This window comes from Antechinus flavipes, chromosome 2 (genome assembly GCF_016432865.1).
Source record: "Antechinus flavipes isolate AdamAnt ecotype Samford, QLD, Australia chromosome 2, AdamAnt_v2, whole genome shotgun sequence".
Lineage (NCBI taxonomy): Eukaryota > Metazoa > Chordata > Mammalia > Dasyuromorphia > Dasyuridae > Antechinus > Antechinus flavipes.
The window spans coordinates 25946988-25963544 of NC_067399.1; the positions used below are offsets into that span (position 1 = coordinate 25946988).

Here is a 16557-nt window from a genome sequence, read left to right on the forward strand (position 1 = left end):
AGATTAGATTAACATGATAAGAATATTAAAAGAATAAAAATAATAATAGATTAATTATTAGATTAGAGAGCAGAGAGATTGAAGGCAGAAAAACTAGTTAGGAGGAATTTCAGTAATCTAGACTAGATATTAAGAGGACCTGAAACAAGGTGCTGGATGTATAAGGGAAGAAAATAAGATGGATATGAGAATTAGTGTGAAAGAAAATTAACAAAATTTAACAGCTGATTGAGAGGAATGAGAAATTGTCTGCTCTGGGGAACTTATATTCTAAAAAGGGTTAGAATGTTATTTTCTTATACAGCTTTCTCAGGCGGTATTAAATTCTCTTCTATTCATTTAAGGTCTATTTTTCCTTACTCTCTTTTCCATAAAAAGTTCAGTTCTATGCACTAAACAATGATAAATTAGATTTCCAACAGGAGAAGGCCCAAATCAACAATTTCTATCTGTAAGCTCCTGAAATGTTCATTTACTAGAATCTTAAACCAGTCAGGGATTCCATTTCAATGAACAAATGGAAATGAACCAGTGCTAGTGAGATATATTCCCATTTAACTTTTCTTCTTTAACATTAATGATAAATTATGCATTGATCAGCTATTTTGTGCAAGTTTTTATAAACAGATTTTTGCATTATTCTGAGAATGCAGCCATGTAGGCCATTACTCAACTCCTTACTGTGAATTTGCCTCCTGTGACATCATATCAATAAATATATACTCATATACTTCAGAATATCCAATGAATTATCCTCGTTTTAAACAATTCACATTGAAGGAATTTCAGCACCGATATGGTATAGTATTCTTTACCTTACAGTGACATCTGGTGGATGATCATAACATTTGAAAAGGAAGGCAACATTTTTTTGTACAATTTGTATATCAAAGAATTACAGATTTTAGGAACACAAGAGATGTTTGAGTTCAAATAGTGTTGCCACTCCATTTGGCTGTTGAGAAACTTGGGACCTAAGAATTTAGAGGAGCTGTCCAAAGTTCTGCATAAAAAGTGGCCAAGTCAAGTCCTTTTAACTTTTCATTCACTACTCTTTCCACTACATCATTTTGCTTTCTTGATTCTTTTTAAAGTAATTCTTTCAGAATATATATTTCATTTGTCTTATTAATATGGTTTTATGCCAAACCTATTTTCTTTGATTTGTTCATAAATTTATAGTAGAGTGGAAAATGAAAAACACGTTTCAGTCTCCATTCTACTAACTATCCATGAAACTTAAGTCCCATCATTTCTCTTGGTCTCATATATTTCATATATAAAGTGAGGATATTTATCTAAATTTCTGCAGTTTCTGTTATTCAAGGAAAGAGTACAAGAGTAGTAGTCCTAAGGATGATGATCTAGTTTTTATCCTGCCACTAATTACTGATGTGATCTTGGCAAATTCTTTAATTTATCTGAGCTCCAATATCCTCATATAAAAAATAGGGACAGGAACATTGATCTTGAGCTAATTGAAGGTGCTTGCAATAATCAAATGTGGTTTAGACTTTTGGGAGGAAGCGATAAAACACAAAATAAGTGTAATAGAAGTCATATGTATACTTTTCCAGGCATTGTAACACCTGCTAGTCTTGCATGATGATGGCATGATCTTATTTTGAGGATCATTAAGGTGACATAGACATTCTACAAAATCTTGTGCTGCTTCTGAATCTTCAAAAAAAAAGATCAATTATGTTCATTATCATATTATGCATAAATATCTATATATTATATTATGTTTTCTATGTGATACACATATATGCATAAATGTGTGTGTATACACACATGCATACACATATGAACCCAAAGTGATATTAATGGATATAATTGAACATTTTTTGAAATATATATGTATGTGTTTTACATGTATATATGTACATGTGTCTATAACATTATTGGGTTGTCTAGGCCTAATAATTTCTCGTTTTTGACAATAATAAAGACAATAAGTTTATCTTTATTCATTACTTTAAGAATCAAAAAAGCCCTTTAATTACATTTTGTCATTGAATTCTCGCAACAACCCCATAGAGTATATATGTGTGTGTTATATGTGTGTGTGTGTGTGTGTGTGTTTGTTTGTTTATTTACTTGTTGTTTTGTTTTGGTTTTTGCCTTTTAGAATGAGGAAACTCAGCCTCACAGAATTTAAGTGATTTGCCCAGAGCAATAAAACCAGGATTTGTCAAAGTCAGGATCAAAAACCAATTCTATCTCTATGTAATCCCATACCATAAGACCTTCCTATAGCATTTGGAATTTGACAAAGCTTACCACTAACATACAAATAAGGAAGCAAAGACTCATAGAAATTGGGTAAATTGTCCAACGTCCCACAGCTAATATGTAATGGAATTGGAAATCAAGCTCAAGTTGCTTGATGACAGGTGTCTCCTGAGTTTTACCATAATTGAAATATACAGTTCATAGCATAACTAGTTATTGAACATAACTAGAAGAAACTATTTTTTGACCCTGTGGGGCATATAGATTTTACTGAATTCCATTGGTAATATTGGAATATAAATTTATAGAGTAAAAGGGCTGTTTCATCTTTTGTCTTTATAATCCCAGTGTTTAGTAATGTTCTGAGCACGTGACATGGGCACCTCATAAATGCTTGGCAATTTTGTTTGATGCTTTCAAGTGCCTTAGATTTTTTCTAATGTTATTTCTTTTATTTGTCCTCTATTTTAATATTTACCTACTCTGCAGAATGTTGGAGCACATGACATGAGGATCTCATAAATGCTTGGTAAATTTAATTGAATCATCATAATGATAAGAATGTTAAAAGAATAAAAATAAAGCAATTTATATCAATAGCATTGGCCCTCACCCATTTTCTTCTTACCATTTCTGCATTGAATAGGTTGCTAGGAGAAGAGAATTTGGAACTAATAAACAGAGAAGACATTCTTCCTCTGCACAAACTTATATTTAATCAAATCCTTCCTCTTGTATGTCTGATCAGTGCTTAAATAGAATGATTATATTTTTCAGATGTTTGCTTTTATCTAACAGATTATGTGTGGATATACACATACATACATACATGTGTATATATGTGAATGGATGTATATGTATACTGTTAAAATTTTTCCTCTTCATGAAAAATTGACAGCTGCATTAAATATTAAATCTTTATCTCATATAATTACTACTAAAATTATCATTGAAAGCATATGCAATGACTGATAAAATTCTCCAATTCTTTAAAGATATAATACCAATTATAGTCTAGATATAATATCAATTATACTTATATTACATTTTGTCCATTTCTCATTCCATGATTTCACATTCTTTTTTAGATTCTTAATAGTATTTTATTTTTCCAAATACATGCAAAGATAATTTTCAACACTCACCTTTGCAAAACCTTGTGTTCCAAATTTTTCTCCATCTCTTGCCCTATTCCCTCCCTAAAACAGGAAGCAATTTGATATAGTTAAAAGTGTACAATTCTTCTAAATAGATTTCTATATTCATCATGCTGTGCAAAAAAAAAAGATTAAAATGGAAAAAAATGAGAGCAAAAAATCAAGTAAATAAATAACAACAAGATGAAAATACTATATATTTTGATCTACATTCAGTCTCTATAATTCTCTCTCTGTATGTAAATATTTCTTTCCATCAAAAGTTTATTGACATTATCTTGGATTTCACATTCTTTATAACAGCGAACAATATCCTTCCCTTTTTTACCTATAAGGTTATTCAATGAAGAAAGATATGACCTACTTTCAAATATATTCTTTTTTTTGTATTATATTTCTTTTATTCGCCCTCTATTTTAATTTTAAGGCACTGTACAGAATGTTGGAGCTGGTGTCAATAAGACCTAAATTCATATCCAACTTCAGACAAGTATTGGCTATATGACTCTGAACAAGACATCTAATCTTTCTGTTCCTCAGTTTCCCCATGTAAAATGAGGACAATAATAGCATCTCCCTTCTAAGGGTTTCTAAGAATAAAATGAAATGGCATTTGTAAGTATTAAGCACAAATTTGGACATGCTATATAAATGTGATGGTGATTATTATTATTCTTTTTGCGATCTCTCTGATTATATTTCTTCTTCAAATAATAATATAATGTTAACACGTGTAATAATACTTAGCAAGCCAGTGTGAGTATTCTTATGGATTAAAAAATCTGAAGTGGTGAGGTGTTTAAGTGACATACCCATGAAATATTAGGGACAGGGTTGGAACTGAGAGCTTTGTAATTCTATAGATATTTTTAACAGGATCTTGAAAATACTTAGACTTGCCACCTAGGCATCCTACTGTGCTCTAAATCATTATTCTCTAGTTAATATCATGTGGAATCTGACAGCATGTAGTATACCAGAGCTTATAAAAGATTATAAACAATTATTAATCCTGTAGGAGAGGGACATGAGTATCATCTAGGGTTCTAAATGAGTAACTTCCTATGCCCATTTACCATTATTCAGATTTCTGTCTCATAAGCATATGGACATGCAAAGGAAGAGAAAGAAGGGAACAGCACACAACATCCAAAAGAGATTATAATACATTATACTCTGTCTTAGATAAATGAGTACAGGGAAAGTGGCCATTGATGAGTTGATTCAGGTGTTTCCAAGAAAGAAATATGTTCCTTGCAGGCTTTCAGAGCCTGGTCCCATGCCAAATGATGCCAGATTGACACAAACTCATCATTCATATGAGGTGCATGAGGCAAAAGAGCAAGCAGAGGAAGGGCATTTGGCCATCTGTGTTCTCTTTTTAGGAACCTCCAGTATTTTCCTTGGAAATCGAGGTATCATTGAATGACTCTATTTGTGAATCTATTTCTGGGTAAATTTAAGCATTACAATTGCTTTAGGGACCAAAGTGTAGGTCACTCACACTAAGGATGCCCTTGCAATGTATTACATATCACACAGAGCTGATGATCTAATTGCCTGGCCTCAGAGTCTGGGTTTCTTTTTCTATAAGTGCTTTGTACTAGAATACCCTGGAAGTTCACATAAATCAGCAATGTAACAATAATAACAGCAAAAGCATCAATTGAGTTTTTAGCAGGCAATCACAGAACCACACTAAACTTACTTATATCTATTTATGAATGTGCATATGTGTATGTATGCATGTTGTATTTATGCATATGAGGGGGCAGAGGGAAGGTAGAACTTTAATTCTATTAATTAGTTATTAAGTAAAAGTAAAAGATCTATCATTTATTTATCATGGACATCTAAATGTGGAAAAGCCTCTTTATTGCCTTTGAGAGTTAACTGAGTGGAGGCACTGAGGGGTTAAATAAATTATCCCAAGTTACAAAAGTAGAATTAGAACCTAAAATTTCTTGATTTCAAGACTGAACCTTCTTAACTAGGCTAGCTTGAAGCATATGTATGCTATCTCATAGAAACAGCTCTTACTAATACTTTAATTCTTCTCTTCGAAGGATTTTACTTTTGCAATATCTTTCTCTTTTCATCAATGGTTAGCATTTATATTGTACTTTAACTTTTGTTGTCATTCGGTCATTTGTCATGTCCAACTCTTTGTGACTGCATTTGTGATTTCTTTGGAAGAGAAAGGAGACTGTTTTGACATTTCCTTCTCCACCTTATTTTATAAGTAAGGAAATGAAGCAAAAAAGGGTTTCTTGACTTGTCCAGGTACACCATTAGGAAGTGTCTGAAGCTGGATTTGAACTCATCTTCCTGATTCTTTGCTCAGTGCTATACACTGAGCCTCAGGCTGCCTCTATATTAAGGTTTACGAAGGGCTAGTCTAATATTATCTCATTTTATTCTTATAACAGCTCTGGAGTTAGGTACTAATTCCTTATTAATGGAGGAGAGAAGTGGGGACTGAGGAGGAGTAAAAGGCTTCCACAGGGACATATAGCCAGGAAGCATCTGATTTGAACTCAGGATTTCCTAATTGCAGGTTTGCCTTAAGTGAGGGTCCCAATACACTAGGTTTTAGAACACCTTAAAGCATAGCCCTGTCGAATTTTATCTTCTTTCTATATAGAAATATCTGGTTTGGAGAAACAGAGTAATAACAGATTCAAAAAGTAATTATGAAACCTTTTACTTGTGTCTTTGATTCTCAAATGGGGATTGGGATTTCAGTCACAGAAATTAGATGGCAATTTAAGACAAAGGGGTAGATCAGAGACCAGAACACTGGGCCTTCAGTGAGGAGGCTTTTTTTTTAATATTTTATTTTGTTTAATAATAACTTTATATTGACAGAATCCATGCCAGGGTAATTTTTTTACAACATTATCCCTTGCACCCGTTTCTGTTCCGATTTTTCCCCTCTCTCCCTCCACCCCCTCCCCTAGATGGCAAGCAGTCCTATATATGTTAGATATGTTGCAGTATATCCTAGATACAATATATGTTTGCAGAACTGAACAGTTCTCTTGTTACACAGGGAAAATTGGATTCAGAAGGTAAAAATAACCCGGGAAGAAAAACAAAAATGGAGATAGTTTGCATTCGTTTCCCAGTGTTCTTTGTTTGGGTGTAGCTGCTTCTGTCCATCATTTATCAATTGAAGCTCAGTTAGGTCTCAGTGAGGAGGTTTTTTAATTCAAATCCAGCCTCAGACATTTCTTAGATTTATACCCTCAACAATTGAACTTCCTTTACTTTATCTTAGCTTTTTTCTGTAAAATGGGAATAATAATAGTACTTACTGTTGGGAGGATCAAATGAAGTGATATCTCCGTAGTCTCTAAGAATAATAATAATATCCAGTTATGCCTGAATGAAATTGTTATGTTTATAGCTCCAAAAAATAATCCTTTGATAGTTCCAAATACACAGTATTATTTAATTATAAAAGATCATGCAATAAACAATCAGAGAAACATAGTAGAGGTAATTATACTCAGCTCTATAACTAGGAGAAAAGTTCATGACCAAACAAGTGATAGAGAAGATCAGAAGAAAAATAGATATTTTTTACATAAAAAGGGGTTTTTGTTTATTTATTTTGTTTTCTTTTTGTTTTGCAGAAACAAATCCAATAAGGCTAAAATTATAAAGAAAAAAGTTACATGAGAAAATGCTACTATAAGTTCTTTTGATAAGTGTCTCATTTCCAACATATTTAAGGAACTAATTCAAATTTATAAGAAAAAATTCCCAAATTGATAAATTATTTAAGGATATAAAGAAGAGGTAGTTCTTGAGAAAAGTAATACAGACTGCCTGCATTTTATGGGAAAAAAATCCAGATAATTACCAATTAGTGAATTACTCCTATAATTAAGATAGTACTGCGCTTATCATCAGTATCATAGTAGACTTGCAGTCATTACTTTCACTGCCTATATCTACATCAGAAATCCATTGTATATTTTATAGGTAGCCTATTATCCTGGGCTTTCAATGTTTATCATTTCTCTCCCTGCTCATTCAAATGTCCTCCTGATTCTCCTATGGAAATTAAGCAATTATGCGTAATAGTCCTGATTGCTTCCCCTCTCATTCTCTGAGAATATTTTCTAAACAGAAAAGTTGCCTACTTTCTCAACAGCTTCATGTGGCTTGACATTTTATTGCTCAACTAAATTGTGAATCCTTTAAATGTCCATTTTTCTCACCAAAAAACAGATTTATTTATTTCAAAAATCTACCAATACACTTTTATAATATGTTTTGTCTTCTGAACAGAAGTTGCAACTAGGCATCTCTCCAATTCTCCCTTCATAAAGACTTGTGCAGGTTGTGAATAGTGACATTATCTCTTTCATCTGAGCTACCAAAACCCAAGTCAATAGGGAAGCCCAAATATGGCCTAGTGTAATGAAAAGTCCTTTAGCATTATTCCCAGTGAATTGTATTAAATGTTAGATAGAAAGATAAAGGTATAGTTATATATGTTGACTTTACTCAATATCCTGTACAATTTTTCAAATTCCCAATATGTTCAAAACTAGGAGCTTCATACCTTCTGATGGTAGATCTCCTTGTGAGTGTACATGACCCCATATGGGGTCACAAGCCATAGTTTAAGAAGTTGGCTCTAGATTAGTGCAAACACCTACTGGGATGTATATTGGCGTTTTATACTCGTAATATATGTGCACATACTCATCTACCCACCCATCTAAGTCTATATTCAGAGAAAGAGACAGAGACAGAGACACAGAGAGAGACACTGAGAGAGATGACAGAGAGACAGAGAGAGGGGGAAAAAAGGGGAGAAAGAAAAAGTGTCAGAGAGAGAAAGCAAGTTCCTCCTTTTCTCCTCCTTTCTTTGGTCCTATTTCTTCTTCTTTCTGTCTCTCTGTCCTTTTCTTTATTTCCTTTTCTCCCTGTCTGAATATCTCTGTCTCTGTCTCTGTCTCTGTCTCTGTCTCTCTCTCTCTCTCTCTCTCTTGCTCTCCTTCCCTTTCATAATACACATTTATGTATAAAATATTTATTTTTCTTTATAATTTTTATAACAATGATTTATACAGGTGAGATTCTCACACACACAGTGATAGATGGTTAAAGATGAGATTTGTGAGGATATTCAAATAGATTTGCTGTCTTTTTGGTATTTGAATTGTAAATTTCCTTCAGGATTGTTGGATTGAGGAATAAACGTGACTTGTTTCTTACTGAAGTTAAGACATTTCTCAAAATTACTCATCTGGACAGTAATATAGGGTGTTCCTTTCAGATGTTGTTGTAAAGAGCAACAGTCATTTATTATATCTCTCTCCTTTCTAATTATACAAGTAATTCTATGAGAAGAAAGATACCTTCAATATAAACCACTGTTCTGTTCTGTTTCCTAGACCAATCAATCAACCAACTGATCAGTCAACATTTATTAAGAACTTACTGTGTGTCAGGCACTGAGCTAAGCATTTAAAAGAAATCCTTAAACACACACACACACACACACACACACATACACAAAACAACAACAACTAAAAAATGCAAACTAGTAGAGATTTCCACAGGACACAGTTTTCAAAGTATTTCCACGTCTTTTAAGAAAAATGACATCTGTAGATGTCTGACAAGGGGTGAGAGAGTTCTTGAGGCATAGGAGATCATACAACTTACTCAGCCCCCCCACTGAGTACTGCCAACCTTTTCAACATTGCTATATAAATAAGTTTTTCTTTTCACAAGATAGGCTATCAGAATTATTGTATCAAAATCAGACATCCAAAAAACAAATCAGAAGAGACAAGAGTGTAACTCCAAACCTCCTTTATATTTCCATATTTGGGGAACTACTTCTGTCCTTCCAAAATACATCATCCCAACCTGTGCCTAGGCTGTTGTATATAAATACTGAAAAACAAATGTAAAATAGATTCCCTTTATATCATTTAAAAAATTATGTTAATGATAATGGTGATGTGGATGAGAATGCTAATGATCATTATTAAAACAAATAAGCAAGTATTTTTTCAGGTCTGTCATGTGTCAAGAACAAAGATGAGACCTGTACTGTTATTAATTATAATCATCTTAATGTTTAAATATGCTGATTTTCTCCTTATTTCTATATAAAAAATTTCCCCAACTTCCAACTTTGGCTCCTAAAAAGAAGTTCATATATATTTAAACAAATGCACAACAAGATCTAAACACAAAATCTAATGGTTTTTCCATCCAACTGAAGTAATTCCATTCTAAAACTCCACAGTATGTTGTGTGGGAAAGGGGAAGGAAGGATAAAATTTCTTATAGCAAAACATCTGTGAAGTTCAAAGAGAAAAAAAAAAGTAAGATTTTTAACTCCAGATACTTGATTAAACAGGGAGATCTTTACTTTTGGTGGTGAAATTTTAATTCCAGAGTTATGGGCCTGTGCCCAGAGGTATGTCATTTTAGTTTATTTTACAACATACTTCTAAGAAAGACATTTTGAGAAATAACCATCACATTCTTATTCATTCCTAAAGATCATTGGAAAAGATTAATTTCTTTAAAATTATCTCATAAATTCCAGTTTCCTAGAACTACTCTCTCTACAACTAAAAGTGAGGGTTGATGGCTATATTATTTACATATTCATTCAAATAAAAAATAGAAAATTAATGTTAATGAAATCAATATAATGAAAAAGGCATAGGAAAATGATAAATAAAACACTGAGATGTACAATTTTGCTTAATTCTTTCATTTTAGAACCTGTCAACATGCATTTATTGCTATTTTATGGCTTTGAATCAATCTACATTAAGTTCCTACTGCATGTCAGATAATGCATATGCATATATATGTCACTTGTCTAGAATTTCCCTAAAAGTTTATTAGATAACCTCAGTTTTAGTATCTTAACTCCTGTATAGCTCTGTACTTTCTTGCAGATAAAGACAAAGACACACAGAGAGAAACAGAGAGAGAGATAGAGAGAGAAAAAGAAGAAATAAAGAGACAAAGAGAGACAGAGACACGGAAATAGACACAGAGACAGAGATAGAGAGAGAGAACATATAGTGGATTGGAGTCAAAAAAAGATCAGAATTCAAGTAGGAAAATGAACCTGATAAGTGAGAACATTGTCCAAACAACTATATAAGCCCCTACAATTTAAATAAGGATATGCTGATACTTATGGGGTAGTTCGGTAGTATAGCTTGGAGGCAGAAAAATTCATTTTTCTGAGTTGAAATCCAGCATCAGACAATTACTGTGTGGCCCCTGTCAAGTCCTTTAATCCTGTTTGTCTAAATTCCTCATCAGTAAATTGATTTGGAAAAGAAAATGTCAAACCATTCTAGTATCTTATCCAGAAAAGTCACAAATGAGGTCACAAAGAGATCAAAAAACTACTCACACTGACACTAAGTGACATCAGTGCAAAGTTGAAGATAAAGACAATATGCTGGTTAGTAATTAGGATTAGTAATAAGGAATGAAAGTTAAGAAAGATTAGTAGAAAATCCTGAAGTATTGCACCATTATAAAATTTACATGTTTCCATTAAACAATGACTTTTTAAAGCATCTACTATTTTTCACGTATGATCCTGCATCCTGGAGTACAAATTTAAAGAATTAAATAATCCCTATTCTTGAGGAACTCAATTAAATATGAAAATTCTGTGCCCTATGACTATCAAATACCATCCCCAAAATCTAAATTAATTTTAATTGATTTTAAAAAGTAACTTATTACTGTCATTCCTTACTCAAAAATCTGCATAAAGTCTGATCATCAATTTAAGAATAAAATTAGTAGGTTATAGAAAAAATTAAAATAGTAAAGAAAAAAAGTCACACATTTAAAATAATTGAAATTTGACCTATTTAAACAAAACATCAATGATGGACAAAACAAATGATAGGCATGAAATACAATGATTTCTTATAAAAGTCCAGACAATAGATATTATGTCATGATGAGACTTAAAAAAAAAAATTAAAAGTGCCTCAGGAAATACTTAATTTATTTTTGAAGAGATCAGTCAAGTCATGACATTCAAGAAAATGACTTCTTTTGTATAAAAAAAGAACAAACAAAGAAAAAAAAAGTAGTAGTTATAGAGGAAGATGAAACATTACAAAAGGTTAAAGTTATTTGGATGGAAAAAAAACAACATGAAATATATGTAGAGTACTTCAATGATAGTAAAGCTGTGTCTGTGTTGGTCTCTCTTCATGTCTGTCTCTTCATGTGTGTCTATGTCTCTTTTTCTTGATTTCTGTCTCTTTTTCTCTGTCTCAGTTCTCTCTTTCTCTCCAAAAACAGATAGATAAATATAGATATGCATTTTCTTCCTGAATCTAAAGACCATTAACACCAATATTTAACCAGTGGTGATGGTTGATGGTTGAAGCTGAAGGGACAAGTCAGCCTTCAAAAATTAAAACTGGATTTCATTTTTAAGACAAAGGGGAGAGACATTGTGAATACAAGCATGCTGCAATACATAATAAATTAAGAATGATGAAAAAGGTAGTAAAATGATCAAAAAATTATGAGGGGATTGTCATGTGGCTAGACTAAAAGAGAGCAGTTACACTCTATTGATATACTCATGGTACACCAAAAGTATGAAGGGAGGCCCACAATGTTAGTTAGATCTCATGTGGCTTATTTATGGGAAGCCATAAAGTAGGAGGAGATATTAGCGGCAATGTGCCTAAGCAGAGGGAATATCAACATCAGCGACATCAAAGGTCCATTTGACCACAAGTATTTTAATTGAATTGGAAAGATCACTTTAAATTATATTTTCTATTTATCTATAAAGTGGCAGTGAAGCAACTGATCACACAATCTGAATACTATATCCCATCTTATTGGATCAGTGAACTTTTCATTTAATTAGAGATAAAAATAAATTGAATAATTTTCTTTTTTCAACAAAATTAAAGCGACCAATTCATAATTATTGACTATATGTAACATGCAGCTGCTTTATAATCTAGCTTATTATTGTGAATATAGAGAATTATGACTGAGATATGAGTAATTTATATTTATAATCATATCTAATATGTCTAAACAAATGCAAATAAACACATTTGCAAGTATTTATTCTTCACTGGGTTAATTTAATTGCATCTCTAAACTTCTGGTCAGTGCAGGCTACTATCCATCTTAATCTTTTTTATAACATATAATTCTAGCTCTTATCCTGTCATAGAACCTTCTTATAGAATCTCCTTACTATATAGGATATCTCCCAGTCTTTAATCAATGGGTAAGAGTTAGATCATTAGGCTATAGGTGATATTCCTTCATCTTACATTGTAACCAATTCACCTCTTTTCCTATTACACATTAATAACTTTTTCACCATCCTTTGCATGAATAGTTCTTGGTAACATGTCTCAATTTAGTTATTCTTCTCATTTTTCTCTCTCCATTGTCCACCATTTTGGTTTCCATTAATTGAAATTCTATATTGTACACAGCCATGAAGCATCATTGGAAGAATGTGTGCGTGTATGTGTGGGGGGCTGCATATGTGCATAAAGAAGATGTAACAGGGATCACTGCTCTGCTCTGTATCCCTGAAATCTCTTCATGGTGTGTCAAATAAACCTAGCCTACTCATTAATACCTTTTAAAATGAAACTATTTCCAACTACTAATATAAACATTATTCTCATTTTCTTTCAGAAAAACAAATATAAGGAAAAAACCCAATAATCTTGTCCATTGCTGATATTCTTGGTATCACTAAGGGGTTTAAGATAAGCAGAAAATTTTAGCTTTTTTCTAGACTAAATGTAACTAGCTTTCTAAAGCACAGTAATCCCAGGATTCACAGTAGTATATATTTAGGAAACATTAGTCACAGCCTTCAATGATAATAATTCCCATAGAAATTAAAAATGAACCATATAACCACATGATATCTTTGTGTGCCCTAATTTTATAGCCAGAAAATTTTCTGATGTGGTCCCTGGTAATGTCACCTGACTACAGAACCTTAATCCAATGACATCATTTTGACTAATCCAATTTAAGAGGTATTCTTATTGTGGGCTTCTTTTGGTCAGGATATCCAAAGGATGTCCCAAAAATGTGTAAAATGGTCAGAAATGGTTATAATATAAAATATTATATTTATTCATAATAATTTATATTAATATAATATAAAATAGAATGTAGAAATACAACTGAGAAACAATGGGAGAGATCTAGGAAAGAAAGGATTTCTAATTGAGGGAGCCAAAGAAGTCATTATGAAAAGGGGGGCAGTCTGGTAGAAAAATGAATTTCAGAAAATAGAGACTTGGTTGGGGAGAGGTAAACAACTACATTTTGTGATAAACAGGCTACAACTGAGAAAAGTGAGTAACATGCTATACTAGGTTGTCCGTTTTTTCCCCCTCTGCACAGGGCATGATTTCCCATTGAAACATAATACCATTCTCTTTCAAATCTCCATCAAAACTTTCCTTTTGCTTTAACTTTTTGGTATTATTATTATTTATTTGTTTGTTTGTTTGTTTGCTTTCTAGATAATTAGGGTTAAGTAACTTCCCCAGAGTCACACAACTCGTAAGTGTTTGAGGTCAAATTTGAACTCAGGTCCTTGTGACTCCAAGGCTATCTATCTATCCATTGAGCTGCTTAGTTGCCTTACTTTTTTAGTACATTTCTCTCATTATATCTCCCCCTATAGGGCTTGCCTAATTTCCTAATTTGCTTTTGTAGTTTGCAGGGGATTATACTTTCCTATAAACACTGTCGTATTCTTTGAATGCACATAACTGGACTACATGCATCACAAATAGGACACTGATGGTCAACCTTATAGTTTCTCCTCTGTCTCCACAATTTAGGTGCTGAAAGCCTTATATATCTGTGAATATTTATTTTACCCTAGAAAAGAGTCTTCAGGATAATTTAAGCTGTTCCTATTTTGGGGGTGATTGCCATATATTCACCAGAAAACAGTACAATAGTCACATAGTTAAGTCATTTATTCAGTAACTACTTCATATATATCCATATACATTCATATACATCCAAAGGTGGCTTAAAGAAGCATATACAGCATGTATAGCAGCTGTACCCTGGTACAGGTTGAGCAGGTTGAGGGGAAATGAAAAGCTTCTAAGCCTTTGATGAGTTAGGGGGCTGTCTATTTCAAACATGGGAAGACTTTCCCTTGGTGGAATAGATAGATAACAATTGTTTCAATTAGTTTCAAGAATTTCGGGATGCTTCAACTCCACCAGACATCAAAGATACCTAATTATCCATTGCATCCTGGGCAATCACCAGTTGTCTTGATTTGTCTTACCACTGGACTTTGACAAATCTGGAAGAGAAAATGAGGCTGGTGATTTTGTACAACTGTCTCACAAATCTGATTCACTGTTATTTGATATCAGTGATACTCTTTAAAAACGGACAAATGGCAATATATACCCAATAACAATATTTCCATGATTTAAAAAAAAAAAACATGAAACACAAGTTATCCCTGTCCTCAGCTCTTGGGGAACAACAAAAGCCCTTATGACATTGCCAATTCTCTTGGAGCCCACTTTAAGAAATCCTTATTGTGCATTTAGTTAAAATTGACCCCGCTGACATTGAATCCTTGAATGTAACTATAACCAACACAATCATAAGGAATATGTCAGGCAAGTCCTTGAACATTCTGTCGACAAAAAAAATTCTTGAGATAGTGCAGGAGATATTGGCTGGTAAGAGAGCTGTGCAATCACAATACTTTCTCAACAAACAAAACTAAATCCTTGATCTCATCAATCAGCCGAAGTACATTTCAAGAATGAATTTGATTTTAATCCTTTTTTATGTCATTGCCTATAAACATTATTCTTCAGCTATTACTTTGGGTCCTCTGTCAACACAAGTAAATCTGTTTGATTGACAAAGCTGTTATGACTTCATTTCCCCAGCTTTGTCTTTATTCTGTTGTTTTAACTCCGCAATCCTTTTTATCTTTGACTTACAGTTGTTACTCTTTGTACATGGATTAACATATATCTGAGACTCTTCTAGGTCCTGCACAATTTTCAGCCCTTAGAAACTACAATTTACTCCATTTAAGGAGCAATTTAGAGCAAGAAGTGAGGAGAGCATCTTCATCTGACAGTTTAGGGAACATCATATTAATGATTGTTGCAATTGTGTAGCAACTGTCTCACCATCACCAAACACTAGTTAATTAAGCCACACACAATACTGTAAAGGAGGATAGGAAAGGGATAATTTTCTCATCAGTTAATTGCTGCCACCTCTGGAGTTGAGCACTCCAGGAGATAAACAGCTATCTCAAATCCTCACACATCATTACGAATTTCAACCTATATGGTCCAGTCCTGCTGTCGTGTGGGCCGAGTCTCAAACACAGCACCATGTGTAGAGGGGAGATAAGAGGTGGGATTGTTGAGCCAGTTATTCTCACAAGAAGGAAGTGGATAATCCTCGAGAGAATGCAGAGTGGGGAAAGCCAAATAATCAGGAACTAAAAAATGCATGCAGATAAAGGTATCCTAACAGAGTTAGTTTAGTCTAAGAAAGCCCAGAATAAGCAAGAAACCAGCAGCACAGGACAATTAGAATTTGAGCTAATGTAGATTAAGTTTCACATTAGCTAAAAATTCTTCTGAAGCAGGTTGACTAAAAGTTAGAACAATTTACTTAGGCAATGGAAGGAAAATCATGCAACCAACAGAAAAAAATGGATTTTGAACGAGAATATCTGGACTCGGTTCCTGACCTGCTACTGCTTGCATAACCCTGTCCCAATTGCTTCTTTTTTGAAGACTGATCTTTTTATTGTTGTTTCATTTAATTTGTAAAATGAAATTTGACTGGTTCATCTGTACGCCCATTTCAGAATTGAATCCTTTATTCTATAAATTATCTACATCCTGTTGACCTGATTTGTAAAATGAGAGGGATTTGTTACCATTTCCCATAATTAGCAGATTGGATGTTGGAGAAAGTTTGGTTCTAGAAGAGATATGAAGGCAAAGATCCGTTCAAATTTTTCTTATTTAATTTTGAATTTTTGTTAATAGTTTTAATATTATCTTCATTTTTAAACATATCCCTTTTCACTTGTAGCTCAAAAGAAATCTGATGC

The 16557-nt window shown here is 33.0% G+C and overlaps 1 protein-coding gene across 2 annotated transcripts in view; it reads left to right on the forward strand.

Annotated features, from left to right (window-relative positions):
• Positions 1-16557, forward strand: part of CTNNA2 (catenin alpha 2) — a 1459872-nt gene that overhangs the window by 486758 nt on the left and 956557 nt on the right. The gene's annotated exons all lie outside the window — the stretch shown is intronic.